The 19,525-nt window shown below is 37.4% G+C and overlaps 1 long non-coding RNA gene across 1 annotated transcript; it reads right to left on the bottom strand.

The window, feature by feature from the left end:
• Nucleotides 1-1,300: 1,300 nt before the first annotated feature.
• LOC113489526 lies at nt 1,301-16,304 on the bottom strand. Its single transcript, XR_003400049.1, has 3 exons — nt 16,206-16,304; nt 15,979-15,989; nt 1,301-1,311 (listed from the first exon to the last, which is right to left on the bottom strand). It is a non-coding gene; the product is annotated as an uncharacterized LOC113489526 (long non-coding RNA).
• Nucleotides 16,305-19,525: the final 3,221 nt, after the last annotated feature.

The following is a 19,525-nucleotide window of genomic DNA, read 5'->3' as shown; positions in this document are numbered from 1 at the left end:
AGACCAGGGAGAGCCTCCATCCCCTGCTACACTCGGGAGGAAACCTGGTAACAAGTGATAAGGTGAAGGCTGAGGTGCTTAATGCCTTCTTTGGTTCAGTCTTTAATAACAAGACCAGTTGTACTGAGGGAATCCAGCCTCCTCAGCCAGAAGACAGAGACTGAGAGACAGACCCCCCTGCAATCCATGAGGAGACAGTCAGTGACCTACTGCATCACACAGACACACACAAGTCTATGGGACCAGATGGGATACACCCGAGGGTGCTGAAGGAGCTGGCTGGGGTGCTTGTGAAGTGCTAAGGCTTGGACAACCGGCCCAAGACAGAGTTGACCTATAGGTGAATCCTGTATATTTCATAACTGGTAACCATTATGCCAACAGGTATTAGACTAAGTTATAATAAACCACCCATCCTGATGTCAAAGGTGGAAGTGTTGAAGCCTGAGCAACAGGCCCTGAACTGAAACTGCTAACCCGGAATGTAATCCTCAATGATATATGCATGGAGGATGAGCTACCTTGAATGTACATTTCCCTTCCTTTGCATGTGAATAGAATAACAGAGTCATGGAGGCAGGTGTCTGTCCCCCAGACCTGATATGAGACCTTATGCAGAATTCCATCAGATAAACAGAAACTCCTTTAGCTTCTCCCTTGAGCCCTGGCCAGGCTCTGGGGGGAACCTAATGTGAGATTGAAACCAGGTATTTCTGCTTAAAACAAAGGTGCCAGCTATTCTGGCTTCCTGATTTTGGGGGATATAAAGCTGGGCCCATTTGCAGTGACTTTGGCAGCCTCACCTATGGGGGACGCACCGCGTAGGATTTCCCCCTTGCCAGGACAGGCTCTGCAAACCCTCGCTGTAACCGGGGCTGCCCGGCCACTGCGGGGCTGGGTGATGGTGATGTATGCAAGTGGTGATGGATCTTTCTTAATGACTATTCTCTTTCTCAGGCAGAAATGATTTGATGCATTACATGGTATTTTTCTATTTGTTAAAGTGCATTGTTCTATCTTTTCTTATTTTATGTTTTCTGTATTGTTCTTTTACATTATTTAGTTATTATGAGTAAAATACGTCTGGTCTTTTTCACTCTGGTGTCTGAGTCTAATTGGTATCCCTGATCCGCAAAACAGCTCACCAAGCCGCTTTCCATCATTTACCAGCAGTCCTGGCTGACCAGGGAGGTCCCAACAGATTGGGAATTGGTCAGTGTGACACCCATATATAAGAAGGGTCAGAAGGATCATCTGGGAAATTACAGACCTGTCAGTTTGACTTCAGTGCCCAGGAAGCTGATGGAGCAGCTCATCCTGAGTACCATCACACAACACATGAGGGACAACCAGATGCTCAGGCCCAGTCAGCATGGGTTTATGAAAGGCAGGTCCTGCCTGACAAACCTGATCTCCTACGACAGGGCAACCTGCTTATTGGATGAGGGAAAGGCTGTGGATGTTGTTTACCTTGACTTCAGTAAGGCCTTTGACATCGTTTCCCACAGCATTCTCCTGGTGAAACTAGCTGCTCGTGGCTTGGATGGGCACACGCTTTGCTGGGTAAAAACTGTCTGGATGGCCGGGCCCAAAGAGTTGTGGGTGAACGGAGTTAAATCCACTTGGGGGCCGGTCACGAGTGGTGTCCCCCAGGGCTCGGTGTTGGGGCCACTCCTGTTTAACATCTTTATGGATGATCTAGACGAGGGGATCGAGTGCACCCTCAGTCAGTTTGGAGCTGACACCCAGTTGGGTGGGAGTGTTGATCTGCTCGAGGGTAGGGAGGCTCTGCAGAGAGACCTGGACAGGCTGGAGCCATGGGCTGAGCCCAACTGGGGGAGTTTCCATAAGGGCAAATGCCGGGGGCTGCCCTTGGGCCACAACAACCCCCAGCAGCGCTACAGGCCTGGGGAGGAGTGTCTGGAGAGCTGCCAGTCAGAGAGGGACCTAGGGTGTTGATTGACAGCCGGCTGGACAGGAGCCAGCAGTGTGCCCAGGTGGCCAAGAAGGCCAATGGCATCCTGGCTTGTGTCAGCACTAGCGTGGCCAGCAGGGACAGGGAAGGGATCTGACCCCTGGACTCGGCTCTTGGTTTTTTGTTTTTGTTTTTGTGGGTTTTTTTTTCTTTTTTTCTTTTTTTCTTTTTTTTTTTCTTTTTTCTTTTTTTTCTTTTTTCTTTTTTCTTTTTCTTTTTTCTTTTTTCTTTTTTCTTTTTTCTTTTTTCTTTTTTCTTTTTTCTTTTTTCTTTTTCCTTTTTTCTTTTTTCCCTTCTTTTCCTCTTTTTCTCTCACTTGCTCTCTTGCTTTCATGCCAGCTTTCTTGCTTTTTTTACTTTCTCACTTCCCTCCTCTCTCCCTCCTCCCTCTTTCCCATCTGTCTGTCTTCCACTACATCAGGTTTCTCACAGCCCTGTCCAACCTCGCCTTAAACACTGCCACGGAGGACCCATCCATAACTTCTCTGGGCAACCTGTGCCAGCGTCTCACTACCCTCACAGTAAGGAATTTATTCCTTATATCTAATCTGAACCTACCCTCTTTCAGTTTAAAACTGTTACTCCTAAATACATTCTCTGATAGAGTCCCTCCCCATCTTTCCTGTAGACCCCCTTTAAGTACTAGAAGACTACTCTAAGGTCTTCCCAGAGCCTTCTCTTCTCTAGGCTGAACAACTTCAACTTTCTCAGCCTGTTCTCATAAGGAAGGTACTTCAGCCCTCTGATCATCTTTGTGCCTTCCCCTGCACCCACTTGAGCAGGACCATGTGTTTCTTACACTGGCGGCCCCAGTGCTGAACACAAGAAGGGAAAAGGAAGCCTAAGAAATCTTTTTACTTGAAGACATGTTAAAAAAAAAGAAGAAAAAAAAGATAAAAAGGATAATTTATTGATCTACTTGAACTGATATATGATCTCCTTTGATAAGTGCTTATGACAATGATATACAAAATGTAGAAGTATTAATAGCAGAATTTTATTTTAAGCTAGGTTTAAAAATTCGTTGAAATAAAGCAGAATAAAACAATGGTTAAATCCATTATTTACAGTCACAACACTGATTACATTCACCTGAGCTTCCTTCATCTCAGTTTAATGTCCAAATCTTTAGAACATCCATATTTTCCCATATTTAGACTTTTAAGTAACAATAGTTTTAATCTATTTTCTTGCAATTTATAGATAAATAGGATAAAATTAAGACTTAGTCTTTGATGTTCAAGTTAATTGTTTGGAATTGTGACTGTGGACTGAGATTCTTCACAGCACAATCAGGAGCTCAGAGCTAATACTTTTACTCAAATCCAGCTCTCTGAGAAGCCTCAGCATTCACCCACTGAGATTCCTGAGATTAAAGTTTTTTTCATGCTTATAGATACTCAAACAAACCTAAAAGAGTAGGTCTTTGGGAGACCTATTTTATGGGTAACTTTATGGGCCCTTTTTTTATCAAGTGATTTACATGCACTCAGGAAAACAAAAGACAGAAACAGCCATTAGTACACAGTTGCACAGAGATCATAAAAACATTCTAGCAATATATTCACCTTAATGGTACTTGGTCTAAGACACTGAATCCACTGTGGGGAAAAAAGAAAAAAAAAGAAAAAAAGAAAAAAAGAAAAAGTGGGGTTCTTTTCTATATACACAAATTTTTGGCCTATCATTGGCCCTTTACACAAGGATAGGGTAACAGCAGGATTTTCTGAAGAATCAGTGGGGGAATGGTCAGTAAAATATAAAGATAAATGGGAGAAGATAGTTATATGAAAATAATGAATTGTACAGTGCTTCAAGAGAGTTTCTAAATAAGAGTGTAGAAAGCATCAGATAAATAAAGTGGAATAGAAAACAAGCCATAGGATTACACTAGGATAACTGATGGAAACCAGCCTGAGGCTTGAACAAGATGTTGCTCCAAATACTGCCAGAGATTTAACTTTTGTCGAAATGGCCTAATTTAACCTAAAAGCTAGAACAGGATATAGCTGCATTGTACGTCACCTCCTTTTCTGTCATTTCACTTTATGGTTCCTGTGAAACTAAAAAAGATTTTAAAACATTGCTCTGACACCTCCCTCATCATTTTTCAGCAGCCGACAATATTAAGCTTCAATTTGTAGCACACAATGTCAGTGTGGTTTCAGCTACAGTGGAGCCAGGTAATATTTCCTCTTACAAAGACAGATAAGATATAAAAATGAACCTGATCACAGGTTAACAATTAATATAATTCCCAGGAATGCTAGACTTTAAAAAATATTCATAACGGACTACTTAAATGCAAAGAACACATTTCTAGTTCAAATACTTTTGTGCTAAGATTAATAACTCTAGTAGATAGAAATTAATACAAAGTAGATAGTACATCCCTTATGCATTTCTTTTCTTTCTTTCTTTTTAATCTAGCTATTGGGACTAAGTCAAAGAAGTGAATGAAATCTTTACAACTGAATCTTTGAGATTTGGCATAATTTGATGATGTCTCTGGAAGGGAAGAAAGCTATAAAAATAATCTTGTGGGATGTTTGATGCATTAATATTGAAGATTTTATGTTTTATGGACTCGTATGTTTCAACCAAAGTTTTTAATATTATCACTACACTACATTTTATAGTTTAAAAAAAAAAAATATTTGTTTAAGTTCGTCTGTCTTCATTCAATCTGTGGAGCTGGTTTTGCATTTGAAAAAAAGTATGCTCATTGTTTCTTGAGAGTTTCTGCCTAACTTACTTCATGTGCTGTTTGGCTTTTACTGTTGGGAAATATATGTTCTTAATGAGAATATGAAGATGGAAATGCAATTACTGTCACTGTTGTTTTTTCTTTTTTATTTTGCTCTTAAGTATCAGCAATACTGAACATATTCAAAGTCTTTCACACATATTTAGAAGCCCATCTCTAGTTTCAAATAATTAGCCATTCCAACTGGAAAAAATAAAATAAAATAATCTTTTTCTAATATTCAAGTACTGGCCAATTGTATGTATTCTTAAAAGATTAAATGTATGTGTTTTTATAAGATTGAATTTTTCTCACTTTTGAGGAACTTATAAGGAATAATTTTCACATTTTTTGAAATATTTTAATTTGTAATACTCATCCTTTGTGGTGGGTTAACCCCAGCCAGCAGCTAAGAACCAGGCAGCCACTCCTTCACTGTCCCCACCCTGTAGCGGAACAGGGAAAAGAATACAAAGGGCAAAAGAAATAAAAGTTGTGGGTTGGGATAAAGACAGTTCAATAAATAAAAGGAAGAGGAAGAAGAGAGAATGAAGGGGGAGAAAACCAACAAAAAACCCTACCAAAAAAAGTTATGCAAAAGCAGTCACTCACCACCTCCCACAAGTAGACCAACACCCAGCCAGTCTCTGAGTAATGGGCACCTACTCAAAACCCACCTCCTCTCCTTTCTTATTGCTGAGCATGATGTTATGTGGTATGAAATATCCCTTTAGTTAGTTGGGGTCAGCTGTCCTGACTGTGTCTCCTCCCAACTTCTTGTGTACTCCCAGTCTAGTCGCCAGTGCAGGAAGAGTTGATAAACAGCTAAAACCTTGATTTCAGCAATAGCTAAAACACCAGTGTGTTGGTCACAAATCCAAGCCATGACACCATATGGATTGCTATGAAGAAAGCTAACTCCATCCCAACCAAATCCAGTACAACGCCCGTTATCAGAATATCTGAAAAATGCAACACTGAACACTAGTTTTTGGTGAACAAAAGTGTTGAGGGAAAAAAAAAAAAAGTTGTCTTGATATATGGTCATTCATTGAGTCAATATTATTTTCACATCAAAGTAGTAATTTAAAAAAAAAAAATGTATTTTTGGGGTTACTTCCTCATTACAAGGAAGAAAAGCATACAGAAGACTACTAGTGAAATATAGACTTTCATGCTTAAAATTCCTTTACCAAAGCAAGGTATAACTTGTACATCAACAACTAGGAAAAAACATGGATAAAATCATCATGAAGAACTGTTCACCAATAAAAGTTTCTGGCACTTTTGTTTAGGTCTGACAAATACAAATTAGAGAAGTTTAAAGTATTTGCCAGAAAGACATCTAATCTTTACACTTGAGGTTAAACATCTACCATTTACTTAATGGGTTTTTATAAAACAATACAGACAGGTGCAACACTGATGCTGAGGAAAGTTAAACAACAAAAGAAATTATACTTAATAATTGTGTAAAGATAGTGAGCAAAATCTTGTTTTGCTAACACATCCTTTCTCCAAAGCTTCCTGTTTATTTACTGCTTGTAGAACAAGGTTGCGGTTAAGCATCTGTACAGATACCAAAGTGTGATTTAGCATACTAATGGTCATAGATAACTCTGACTACTTGGCCTTCAGCTGCTGTTCCAGAGCATGCATCACCTGTTCCTTTCCTTTCTCATCAGTCCTTATGTCTCTCCAATCCAGTGTGGATGTTCTGGATGTCCAGGATGTCTCTAATGGTAATACATGCCTATGTGAGGGTCTATTAGCAAATAACCATCATGTAATTGCTAATATGAAGGTCCATGCTGGATCCCAAAAGTCTCCTACAGTTCTTCTGTGTATGAAGTTCATGCATAGACATCCTATGCCACAGTTATTCTAATGAAGGGGCATCAGTAACTGAAATTGGTGGTGGACAGTGATTTTTCACTTAGGCCAGTACAATGAAAAAAAAAAAATCATTATACCAGGGATGTATAACATTTATTAGAAGGAAAGAGATATAGGTTGTCAGAGAAGCAGTTTGGGTCTGTATGCTAGGGCTCCTGCCTGTAAAGACAACCACATATGTACCCATCATGTGCAAGTCCTGAAGTAGGATTTTAAAACAGACTAATATAAAAAACATTGCATTCTATGTATGTAGATGTTGAATTTCATGTCAAAAATTCTAATAGGAATGTGTTTTTTATAACATTACTTTTTAATTCATAACTATATATAAACCATCCACATTAACATATATATTTAAAATATCTTTTAAATATTTCCATTATCAAACCTGTACTGTTTGAATAACAATATGTTAAATCATTTTAGTGTGAGAATTTTTTATAAATAACACTATTGTTTTTTTATAAACAACACTAAGGAACCTGTTTAACCATTTTAACACGGTCTTTTGAGACCAATTTTCTTCTGATTCCTAATCAGATTTTCTAATCATCTAAGCTCGGATTTCAAAAAGTAGTGCTTCAAGAATAATACATGCTCATTAAAAATCAAGTCTGTCTTCTAAAGATATTGTAATGTATTAGGAGCCCATTGTGAGCTAGGAGTATTTAATTCTATGTAGGTCTAGTATAGTTCTCAAAAGAGATACACAAGGGCATGAGTTAAACAGAAACAATCAATCAAAGTTTACAAGGAATATACAAGGGGTTTAACATACTGTTTATAGCAATCTATCCAATTACTGCTGGTGTGTGTGGTACATGCATTATGCAGATTTTGTGCCTTAGAGCCATACTTGAATCTTTTTTTTCTTAAGAGACTATGCAAATATAATGGCCATATCTTAATTGCTGTTGTCAAGTAGTGATATCAGATTTTTTGTGTTCATTAACAAATGGAAAAATCCTGTGGCATTCCAGCTTTAACAAGAAAGATTAAGAGTGTAGCAAATGCTTTCATAAGCATGCCTCTTGGCCTTCCATTGTATCTCTGGAAAAAAGAAGGAACTGACCTACTTAAAAGTGCTAGACACTTCCAAGGCTGGATAGCTAACAAAATTAATAGTTAAATACACTGAAATGTACAGATTGCTTTGTAACTCTATTGCTAAACATAAGCATGTGGAAACTGTATCTTTCTGAATATGCTCGCTTAATTTTGCCTAGAAGTTGACTAAAAGCATGTGTAAGAACAGTTACTGCACGATGCTTTTTATGGAGTTTTCCCATTAGTAATTTCACTTTCTCATTTCATTTTTAATAATGATTAAAATTAGAGCTTCTAGACTTTGGTAACATTCTCCTTCCTTCTTGAGACACGTGTTTACGAAATTTTAACATTTTGGAGTAAAACCTTCAGAATTTTTTAATAGCTATAAGTTTTAATTTTATAAACATTTAGAAATATTGTACAGTATTGCAGCAGAATGCTAAATACATTAATTAGACTAAATAAAAATTTAAAATGGTAGTAGGGAAAAGCTGAAAATTAATTATATTTTAATATCACATTTGATGGAATATCTATAACTATTTTGTGATAACATTTTCATAAAACCTTTGAGTTTAAGAGTAATAAGAGTCTGTATAATGAGGAAATTAGAGGATTTGACTTATCTTAGTACCATTTGACTTAGACACAATTTTGAAGCTGGAAAGAACCACATGTGAATAATGCGGCACAAGTCTTAATATAGAGTTAATGTAACCAATGTGAAGAATATCTAGTCAAGCTCTCTCTCTGATATTACCCAGCAATGATCCTGTTCTGTTATAAACCTGGGAAGAACATGAAGGCTCTGTCAACTCATAAGCCGGCCTAGGATCTCTGAATAAACATGCATTCCCAGTATAAATAGATGAGGTACCTTGAGGAAGAATATTAATTACATGAGATATGGAGACTTATGCCTTATATGGATTGCTATACTAGCAAAAAATCCTCAACAAATGAATAGACTATGAGGTATCAGCCGTGTTCCTTCAAGCACACCAGTACTTCCCTCAACAATGTAATGAAAAACTTCCCTTTCTGCTCTTATCTGAGATGTATCTGAAGGGGAATAGAATAGAATAGAATAGAATAGAATAGAATAGAATAGAATAGAATAGAATAGAATAGAATAGAATAGAATAGAATAGAATATTTAGTCCAATTGCCTGAGCACTTCAGGGCTGATCAAAAGTTAAAGCATCTTATTAAGGGCATTGTCCAAACGCCCTTGTATTCTTAGTAAAGAATAAATAGCTAATGGATTTGTAAAGTAGGAATAAAGGAGGAAAACTCTATAGCTACTTCTCATCACCACTAAATATGCCCTGTTTACGCAGCTTCAGCATCTCTATGTCTGCCCAGTGTTAGCAGTGAGACTAGGAGAGAAACATGTCCCAGTGCAGGGAAAAGTCAGAGTAGCAGAGAAACTTTAGGCCTAATGTTGCTGTCAGACATCCTCTATAATAGGTTGAGTTTCAAGATAGTGTATGATCAATAATCGCACAGTTAGAAAACTTAAATATTTAGACTATGTTGAACAAGGAAAGAAAACAGAAAATTGACTATCATGACAAGCACAGGAATTAGATCAGTGAAGTAGTATTATTATATTGTCTGTTCTGTTCTTCAATTTATTATGCATGTTCAAAATAAGTCTCTGAAATCCTTTATGAGAACCTGAACCCAGTGCCTATTAAAGCCAGGAATAATCTTTTTCATGGTTCACTGAATTGCTCTGAGCATGCATCTTCCTGAATTGCTTCTAACACCTGCCATTGAAACAAAGATAGTTGGCATTTTGCACGTATAGCTGGTTGCTAAAATATAAACTTTGAAGGCTTTAGGCTTTCACTTTTTTAAACGTTGACTGGTACGTTTCTTTTTCTAAGATATGTATGGTCACAATTTAATTCATTCGTGAAGTGAATTAAATAGTCACAGCCGAAGTGTGGTTCTCATAATGTATGCAAAAGATTGAATTGAGATTCAGACCTTTGAATCTTGGGAAATTGTTATAATTTAAATCCATCTTTCAAGACATAATTGTAACTTCATTGATAAAAATTAAATCAGTGTAAACCCCTCATTTCCAGAAAACAGCAATTCAAGCCCTTCATACCCTTTAAAATAAATTGCTTACAACACATTTAAGTGTGACTATCAAATTGTGATCAAGGAGCTCAAAATTGATTTTCATTTTTCATTTTCATTTATTCATTTTCTTTCTCAAACTGTCCAAGTAAGGGCCATTTGTGTGATGGAACAATTTACACAATTGTGATGAACCCTTTTTTGCAGTATCTACTGAGTTATCCCACTGATAACATTATGCAAATAAAATTAATACATTTGCTTCCTTCATTGCTTTTAAGCAATTTTTATTAAGTTGTGTACAGTATTATCCACCGAATTGAAATGACAAGGTAAAAACAAAATCATGTCAATTAATCAGTTGTTCAAATACTAGAGTTATTGTTTTATATTATTCAAGGAGCCAGTCACTTTATTTAATTAATTGTTTTAAGGCAGACACCCTATTTAAGACTGCATTTAGGGTTTTTTTGAGTACATTTAAGGAAATTCATTTTAATATTTGCAAATGATGGGTAGAGACACTCAGTTTTAATATATGAAGTGTTGTTTAACAAAGCAGTTACTTGTATGGGTTGGTTTCTCACTGAAAGGATATGCTTCATATATGCATTTTGCATTCATAGCTGCGGGAGATACGGACACGCACACGACCAGTATGATCAAACAATGCCCGTTTATTGAAGGTAAGCAAGCCCTTTTATAGGTTTCTCCTGTGCACGTGAACGGTACGTGGTACAATCCTTATGATTGGACAGTTAGCTTTGTCCACGTGCTTCAAGCCTTCTCACGATTGGATAATAAGCGCCACACTCAAATGTCTTTCTCCGCCCAACTCATCTCCTGGAGTTGGTTGCTGAGTTCTTTGTTCTACGTCCTTGCCGAGGTGTGCACATGTGTAGGATTGCTCACATGTCCATTATCTCCCAACACATAGCTTCTTATTCTTTCAGGGGAAAAAAAAAAAAAAAAAAAAAAAAAAAAAAAGAAAAAGTAACTTAAATTCTATTGTGCCTTATAGATTGATGACAGAACCGTTCATTAAGTTTTAATTTCAACAACAAATTCTGGCCACATTTTCACTTTTTATATTAGACATGACCACACATTCATTAACACTTGAATTCCAGGATGACTTTGCAAGGCTGTTAACCGGAAGAATCATCTTTCAGCTGAAACTGAGCAAATGTTGCCTTGGCTAGCATCAAGTAGCATGAAGTTTGATATTGGCAAGGCTCCCAGAAGAGCTAAAATAAGGAAAAAACTCCAAAATTTTCATCCACTAGAATTGCAAAAGTAGTGATTCCTTTTATAGCAAAATTGCTCAGATGACTCATATTTAACCCTTAAAGTTATATTTGTTTTGTATATAGTGCATATAACTAACAGCATGTGTGATGTTTGACTTCAATACCATTTCATTTCTCTTGTATTTTCATAGCAATAAATAAGTGCTTATAAATAACTTGCTTCTTCAGTGGTCATTCTTGCTTAATATATTAATATTTTTATGTTATTAATACAAATTTACACTTTGTGTTTTAAACATGGCTAGCAATTTTCTCTTAGAATAAATTGCTGTGAGAAAATAATGGTCCATGGAAACTGAAATATCATAGAGGAATACTTCAAGTTTGACAATATTTTGGCAAATAACAAGTGATAGAACCCCATCTATTATACTCAAATTTTAATCTTTGCACATTTCCCACTAAATTTTAGGTGTCTAACCCTGGAGGATAAGCTTATTCCCCTAAAACATTTCATATAGTCATAGAGGAAAAAATCTTCAATATCTGCAGAGGAAAATATTTTTCTTAAGTCAAACATTTTTTTCTTCTCCATTAAGAGCACAGTAAACCTCTAGAAAATACTTGTTCCTGGTTTTGCACTTGGGTTTCTCAGTGCTATGACTGAGACAGTGAAGAATGCACTGCAGAAAGAATGTCTAGTATCCATGTTCCCCACATCTTAGACAAGTATTATATCCTCTAGATTATTATGCCAAAAATGAGTTTCAGCATCATCAGTGAAGCTCCTAGTCCGGAACTACAACATATTAAGCTTTTCTGGGGAATTAGGAAATTTGAGTTCGGATTGCCACAGGGGTATACAAACACTGGACACATATCTTTCTGGAAAGACATTTCTTAGCACTTAAAAATAACTCACAAGTCTTTTATGCTGAGGACTTCAATAATGAAATAGATTACCAGAGTTAAAATATTCCAGACAACTGAATGAGTGGATCTATATTATAAGACATAGGTGGGTAAGAGGTTTTAAGAGAGTGAACTCACATGCATATATGTTTTTATTAAATTATATTTAATATTTTTTCTCATTTGCCAACTTTATCAAGACAAAATATGTATAACACATGCATAAACTGAAATGTTTTAATATACTCTCAAGAGCAGACTTTCAAAGGGAGTCTGTATCTATGTTTAGTTTTAACAATAGGGAAGACAATTTGAAAAAATAAAAATGACTGAATATTTTGAAAAAAATGTAAATGAAGAGTCAAGTTCTGAATGTCAGGCTCAGAAATGTTTAAACCTGATAACAAAGATATAAAAATGTTTATGAGGAAGAACGGAATGTTCACGGAGCAATTGCTTATTATAGTGGTAGCTCCACTGACTTTATCAGTTGTACTCAACCATGTAATGGTATTAAAATAATCTAAGGATTCAAAGTCTATTTTTCTGAAAATAAACAATTGTGAGAACCAGAAACAAATGAATTCACTGTAGTGAGCAACATGTACCGAAAGAGCAATTTTTATGTTCTCTTTCAAATGAAGAAACTTTTTATTCCTCAAATCAACCTAATCAGGTAGAAGTACCATTAACTGTCACAGTGTAACACTGTAACACTGTATATGACTGACTGAAACAGCATGGATTTTAAAATTTAACTATTTTATTTAATATTCTTAACTTTGGGGTTAGGTTATCAGTCTGTTGGCAAGAACCCCAGGGCTGTAACTGCCCTGACCCACTTCAGCTGGGAGCCCCATATTGTCTTGGTAAGCACATTTCATGACCAAGGGAAACTAGACATTTATTGGATACATACTGACTAATTCACTCTGTTTTGGTTTATCTGAAAATTAAATACTTGTTTAACTTCACCAGTGAGTACAAATTTTTAAAACTGTGGCTAACTTACACATTGTAAGTCTCAAAATATTTTTTTAATGAGAAAAAAAAAAACCCAAAACAAACCATCATATATATACACAGATAAGAATTTAATATTGGTGTAATTTATACATTAATAATCTAATAATTCAAATCAGAATATCCTCCATAAAAAATGTAGTACAAATTGTTACATTAGAAAGCCCTTCCTGGATATTACCCTTCCAATATCTCTTGATATCCTGAAGGTGACAGGGGAATCTTCCTCAAGAAGGAGGGCTATGGTGAGTCAACAGCATCCTGAGGTCTTTCCTGAGACAAATACGATGTTCATGGTGGGGGTCCCCTACTCCTCAGTACTGGGATCTTCTTGCCTTTATTTTTATATTTTTCCTCACCCTGGGCTGCTTCCTTCTGGCTGCTCCTGGCTGAGTGTGAGAATGACCCCACAGTCACCAACAGGCTTAGCCCCACCATGGTCTTTTGCCTGCTGACCAGTGAACCCCTGGGTTTGCTGGACACTTCCCACAGCTTTTTACTATGAATTGCAAAAATTACATTTACTGCCCTATGCATTTTATTCTTATTTGCATATAAACTATATAATCACCAGCAACAAAGCTTTTATGCATTCATTATATTAAAGGATTTTTTTTTCTTTTGATATCCTGTATGTTACATAATAAAAGATCAGCAATACTTGGGACAATAAAATATACACTACATACACTATTATGAGTAATTTTTTGTAGACAGAAAAATTGCAAATCATAGCAAATTCTAAGACATTTATAAACCTTAATTATTTTTTCTGAAAAGCCAGTTAATCATAAAAATCTTATTCTGACACCAAACACATTTTGTTTGAAGCATTCTAATATTTTTACATTACCAGCAAAAACTGATATCTTTTTGGCTTTGTATTAATCACTTTGGCACAACTTTGAAGTTCAGAATTAGAATAGGTTATTATATACTTATTTTAAGTTCACATACCATGGCAGAGAAGAAACACTTAATGCTATAGGTTCATTGAATTACATATAAAATTAACAGTTGCAGTACTTTGCAGTGATTCATTTTTAATTCCCACGTCATGGTGGCTTAATATATAATTGTTGATGTAAAAACGTAAAAGCACTGCCATGGTTTAACCCGAGCCAGCAATTAAATATCACACACCCGCTTGCTCACATACCCCCTGCAGTGGAATAAGGGAGAGAATCAGAAAAGGAGAAAAAAAAAAAAAAAAAAGAAAATAAAACTCATGTGTTGAGATAAAGACAGTTTAATAGGACAGAAAATTAAGGGGGTGCGGGAATAATAATAATTAAGAAATCTACAAAAAAAAGTGATGCACAATACAGTTGCTCTCCACCCGCTGACTGATGTCCAGCCAGTCCCCAAACCATGATATCCCCTGGTCAACTCCCCCTAATTTATATACAGGGCATGATGTCATATGGAATACCCTTTGACTTGTTTGGGTCAGCTGTCCTTGCTGTGTTCCCTCCTAGCGTCTTGTGCACTCCCAGCCTCTGCTGGCAGGGTAGTATGAGAAGCTGAAAAGTCCTTGACTTAGTATAAACACTGCTTAGCAACAACTAAAACATCAGTGCATTATCAACATTATTCTCATCCTAAATCCTAAACATAGCACTATACCAGCTACTAGGGAAAAAAAAAAAAAAACAAAAACAAAAACAACAACAACAACAACAACAAAAACAACCAACTTTATTCCAGCCCAAACCAGGACAATAATAAAAGTATGTGAAATCATAGAGAGGAGGCATTACATTTTCTGTGACTATGTTTTTTATTCATATGAAGGAGATCCATGCTCTGAATTCTAAAGTTGGGCTAACAATTAATGCAAATGCAAAATTAAGAAGGAGTGAAAAGATTTAGTGTTTACAACTGTAATCCTGTTGTAAGAGACTGAATGTTAAATCTAGGGGAGGAAAAAAATCACTTGTAAAGTATATTGAAGGTGCTATATTATCTCATTTCTGAAAATCTTTATATAACTAGCTGTCATTTAGACGCTAAGTTCTTAACTAACTGTAAGCATATTAAAACAAATAATAAGGGCCTGAACTAAAGCAAGATACTTTAATTATTTTATTGTCATACAGCTTATAATTTTCAAAATAGATTTGAAGAAGAGATGATTAGGAAGAATCAATTACTTCTGCCGAAAAAAGCATAAAAAATTGAGTTCTCTTCTGTGATTTATTATCGTTCACGTAAAGTGGCTGTTAAACAACAATTTTTCTACTGATCACTGTAGGTGACAAAAAATCTACAGGGTGACCTATGGAAAAAAAAAAATCCCTTAGATGGGTAGTATCACATGAACAACATTTTCTTTGTGCACCATATGTTCATGGGTGACAATGAGTCTGATGACAAAAGAAAAGTAGGAAGCAGTGGATGAGAACAACAAAAAACTTTCTCCCTACCAGCTGATGGTTTAGGTATACACAGGCTAATGAATCCTTTCTACTCATGTCCACAAAGAAATCCAGACTGCTTTCCGCACTTTATACATTAAATCTGAAAAAAAAATTCTCTAACAAGTAGCTAAGGCAACAAGAAAGTCCCTGAAAAATAAAATCCTATTAGCATCTATCATGGCCATTTCTTCTCAAGCTATATGCACCTTGCATGTTGCAGTATATTTTACAAATGCTGAGCAAGATTTTTATGAGCTAACTTGAGTACTGGAAGGATATTAACTGTTGCAACATGGACTGGTTCAATAGGTAAATTAAGCCACATGGAGCTCTTTCTCTGTGTGGTTAGACTGGCCATTCCCTACGTGATGTTCATTTATACCTCTCTCAAATGTTCCAACAACACACTGAAATCCACAATATAGAAGTTCCCCTTGGTGTAATCTTTCTTTAACAAAGACCATGCAGCAATGTGGGCATATAGATATTTAGCAAATTTTAACATTTTGAATTGCATAATGACATGTAAATTTTTTCATTTACAAAAATTAAAAAGAAAAAAAAAATATGTCCTGGGTTTGAGTGAGTGGTAGTGGGGGATGGAGCTACAGCAGTGGCCCCTTGGAAGAAGCTTCTCAAAGCTCCCCCGGCTCCAAGTCAGACCCACCTCCGGCCAAGGTCGAGCCAATTAGGGATGGTGGCTACACCTCTGTGATAACACATTTGAGAAGGGAAATCTGGGAGGAGGAGATGGAGTTGTGAGGAGGAATTGCAAAAACACTAAGGTCAGTGGCAGAAAGGAGGGGAAAGGAGGGGGACATGTGCCAGCGCAGAACCCCCTGAAGCTTGTGGTGAGAAGGCAGGCTGTCCTCCCTGCCACCCATGGAGGTCACCAGTGAAGCAGATGCCCACCTGCAGCCCGTGGAGGACCCTACGCCAGAGCAGTGGCTGCAGGTGAGGAAGGCCGGGACTCTGTGGGAAGAAGAAATCCTCACTGTTGTAGTTTGGTGCTGGGAAGACTGCAACATGTAGGGGTCACCCATGCCAGAGCATCTAGGAAAACACTGAGGCCCATGAGAGGAATTCATGTCAGAGAGATTTTGTGGAGGACTGTCTCCTGTGAGGGGGGAACTTTGCTGTAGCAGGAGAAGAATGACAAATGTTGCATTCCATCTCCTCCTCCCCAAGGTGGAAGAAGTGGGAGGACTGAAACACACCCTCCATTCCCTGCCTCCTGCACCACTGGAGGGTATCAGGAGCAAAGCTGAGCCAGGGAAGAAGGGAGGGAGAGGGTGAAGAGCTAAGGCTTGGACAACCGGCCCAAGACAGAGTTGACCTATAGGTGAATCCTGTATATTTCATAACTGGTAACCATTATGCCAACAGGTATTAGACTAAGTTATAATAAACCACCCATCCTGATGTCAAAGGTGGAAGTGTTGAAGCCTGAGCAACAGGCCCTGAACTGAAACTGCTAACCCGCAATGTAATCCTCAATGATATATGCATGGAGGATGAGCTACCTTGAATGTACATTTCCCTTCCTTTGCATGTGAATAGAATAACAGAGTCATGGAGGCAGGTGTCTGTCCCCCAGACCTGATATGAGACCTTATGCAGAATTCCATTAGATAAACAGAAAAACTCCTTTAGCTTCTCCCTTGAGCGCTGGCCAGGCTCTGGGGGGAACCTAATGTGAGATTGAAACCAGGTATTTCTGCTTAAAACAAAAGTGCCAGCTATTCTGGCTTCCTGATTTTTGGGGATATAAGGCTGGGCCCATTTGCAGTGACTTTGGCAGCCTCACCTATGGGGGACGCACCGCGTAGGATTTCCTCCTTGCCGGGACAGGCTCTGCAAACCCACGCTGTAACCGCGGCTGCCCAGCCACTGCGGGGCTGGATGGTGGTGATGTATGCAAGTGGTGATGTATATTTTCTTAATCACTATTCTCTCTCTTTCAGGTAGTAATGATTTGATGCATTACCCTGTATTTTCCTATTAAAGTCCACTATTCTTTCCTTTCTTACCATATGTTTTCCATATTATTCTGTAGTATTATTTAGTTATTTCTAGTAAAATATGCCTGCTCTTCTCACTCTGGTGCCTGAGTTTAATTGGTATCCCTAATCAGCAAAACAAAATGACATCCTGTACAAGCACTCATAAGGTTCAGTCCAGCTCCAGTTTTGAGTACTCATTGATAGTGCCTGTGCTGTGATTGCTGCATGTCCCAGGAACTGAGTTCAGTTTTCTACATCACAGATGAGGTCTAACTTGTATCTTTTTCACATTGACAGCTCAAATCTGTACTGCATATCAACACACACTTGAATAAGAATTAGTTTTACATCCTTTTGAATTTGGTCTCTTTATCTTACACCATGTTTGTTTCTTGTACAATTTAATGAGAAACTAGGCAAATTCCATGTAGGGAATTCCTCCTTTTTTTTTTTTTTTTTTGTTAGTAGCTACTGTTTAACACCTATTCATGCAAAAATGTTATGTTTGCAGGCCATCCAAGCTAAGCCACTATCAGGTGTGTTATTCTTGATTCCCTACAACAGAGACATGACTCATATGAGACTATGTTGTTGTATGGTACTGGAAAGACAAGGGCCTCTGGAATTTAAAGATGTAAAAGGTCACATTAGATGCTTCCTTCTCATAACTGGCTCATAGAACAGGTATATTATACTCTTGTCTGATATTTTTAAGGATAGATTGTTTACGATCATGTGGAATTTAGCAAACCCTGTCTCCTAGTATTTGATAGAGTCATCTGTGATGCCATCCTGTAGACTGTCATCTGCATCTTCACAATTCTCATTCCTGTAAGGTGTACTTAACAATCAGATTTTTTTTTTTCCACATATAGCCTCTACTGAGTTATATTCTACATATTATTTTGTCATAAAGACTTTCTGCACCAATATGGCAGATTTATGAACATCATAACTGGCTATACTTGGTAACTTCATAATGGTCTTATCTTCTGCAAATTGCTTAGCTTCCATTGTGGGCCAACTGGCATCCTATTGCCCATGTAATCTGTGATGTTTTAATCAACTGATACTACCAGTGTTCATGCCTGAATAGCTTGAACCAAGAAGACATATTCAGATACTGAACACTCACCAGGAAATTTTCGGTGTTCTTACAGGATTTGTTGAGATTTTGACATCAACTGGCAGAATCTGAGCTATAATAACAACAGTATTCATGTACAATTCAGGTTACATTTGGTTATGCCCTAAACAATCTATACAAGCAATATGGTGATCATTTCCACAGGGAACAGCTCCAGACAGATTGGGATTTTCAGGTTCTGTCAGCCTGCCACCACCTTTGTCACCAGCATCCTAAACTGCCAGGGTGTGAGAGAATTGCATAACACTGTTGGCATGAAGTTTAAAATTCATACATAACACATACCTGCACACCCTATCGATATGTTTCTGGTCCAAATAACTCAAACACTTCCTTCACTTCTACATGGGAGACCACTCCCTATAAGATATTTAAGCACTGTTGTCCTTATATAAAACATGAATATCCTCTTTCTATCTGCAAAACACAAAGAACAGAAACATACTTTCCTCCTTGCTCTAAGACACTATTCCTTATTGTTGTGGTTTGAACTCAGCCAGCAGCCAATCACTTCCCCCTCCTGCCTCCCCTGTGAAATAAGAGAGAGAAAAAAAAGAGAGGGAAAAAAAAAAAAAGAGAGATAAAAATTTGTAGGTCAAATTAAGAAAATAATTTAAAAAAATAATAGTAGTAACAAAACAACAGTAACAATAGTAAATCCAAATGAGTAATATACAATGCTGTTGCTCACCGACTGGTGACCAGTACACAGCCCACCCCCAGCAGTGATCCCTACTGCACCAAAGATCCCACCATGCTGACTGGAAAAGGGAAATGAGAGAGCACATGCCTCCTTTATATACTGAGCATGATGTCACATGATATGAAATACATCAATGACTGATCCAGGCCCAGACGTCTAGCTGTGCTCTCTCTCAGACCAAGGAAAGTTAACTCTATCCTGGCTGAAACCAGGACACTAACCTCAAAATCATGGCTGCAGTCCCCTTCATACCTCTGCTAGAGAGGCAAGGAAAAAATACATTTTTTTTGTAAAATTCGTATT

The sequence above is a fragment of the Athene cunicularia genome (assembly GCF_003259725.1).
Source record: "Athene cunicularia isolate RWA chromosome 1 unlocalized genomic scaffold, athCun1 chr1_part2, whole genome shotgun sequence".
Classification (NCBI taxonomy): Eukaryota; Metazoa; Chordata; class Aves; order Strigiformes; family Strigidae; genus Athene; species Athene cunicularia.
The sequence above is the reverse complement of the archived record's forward strand: the minus strand, read 5'-3'. Positions and strand labels throughout refer to the sequence as shown.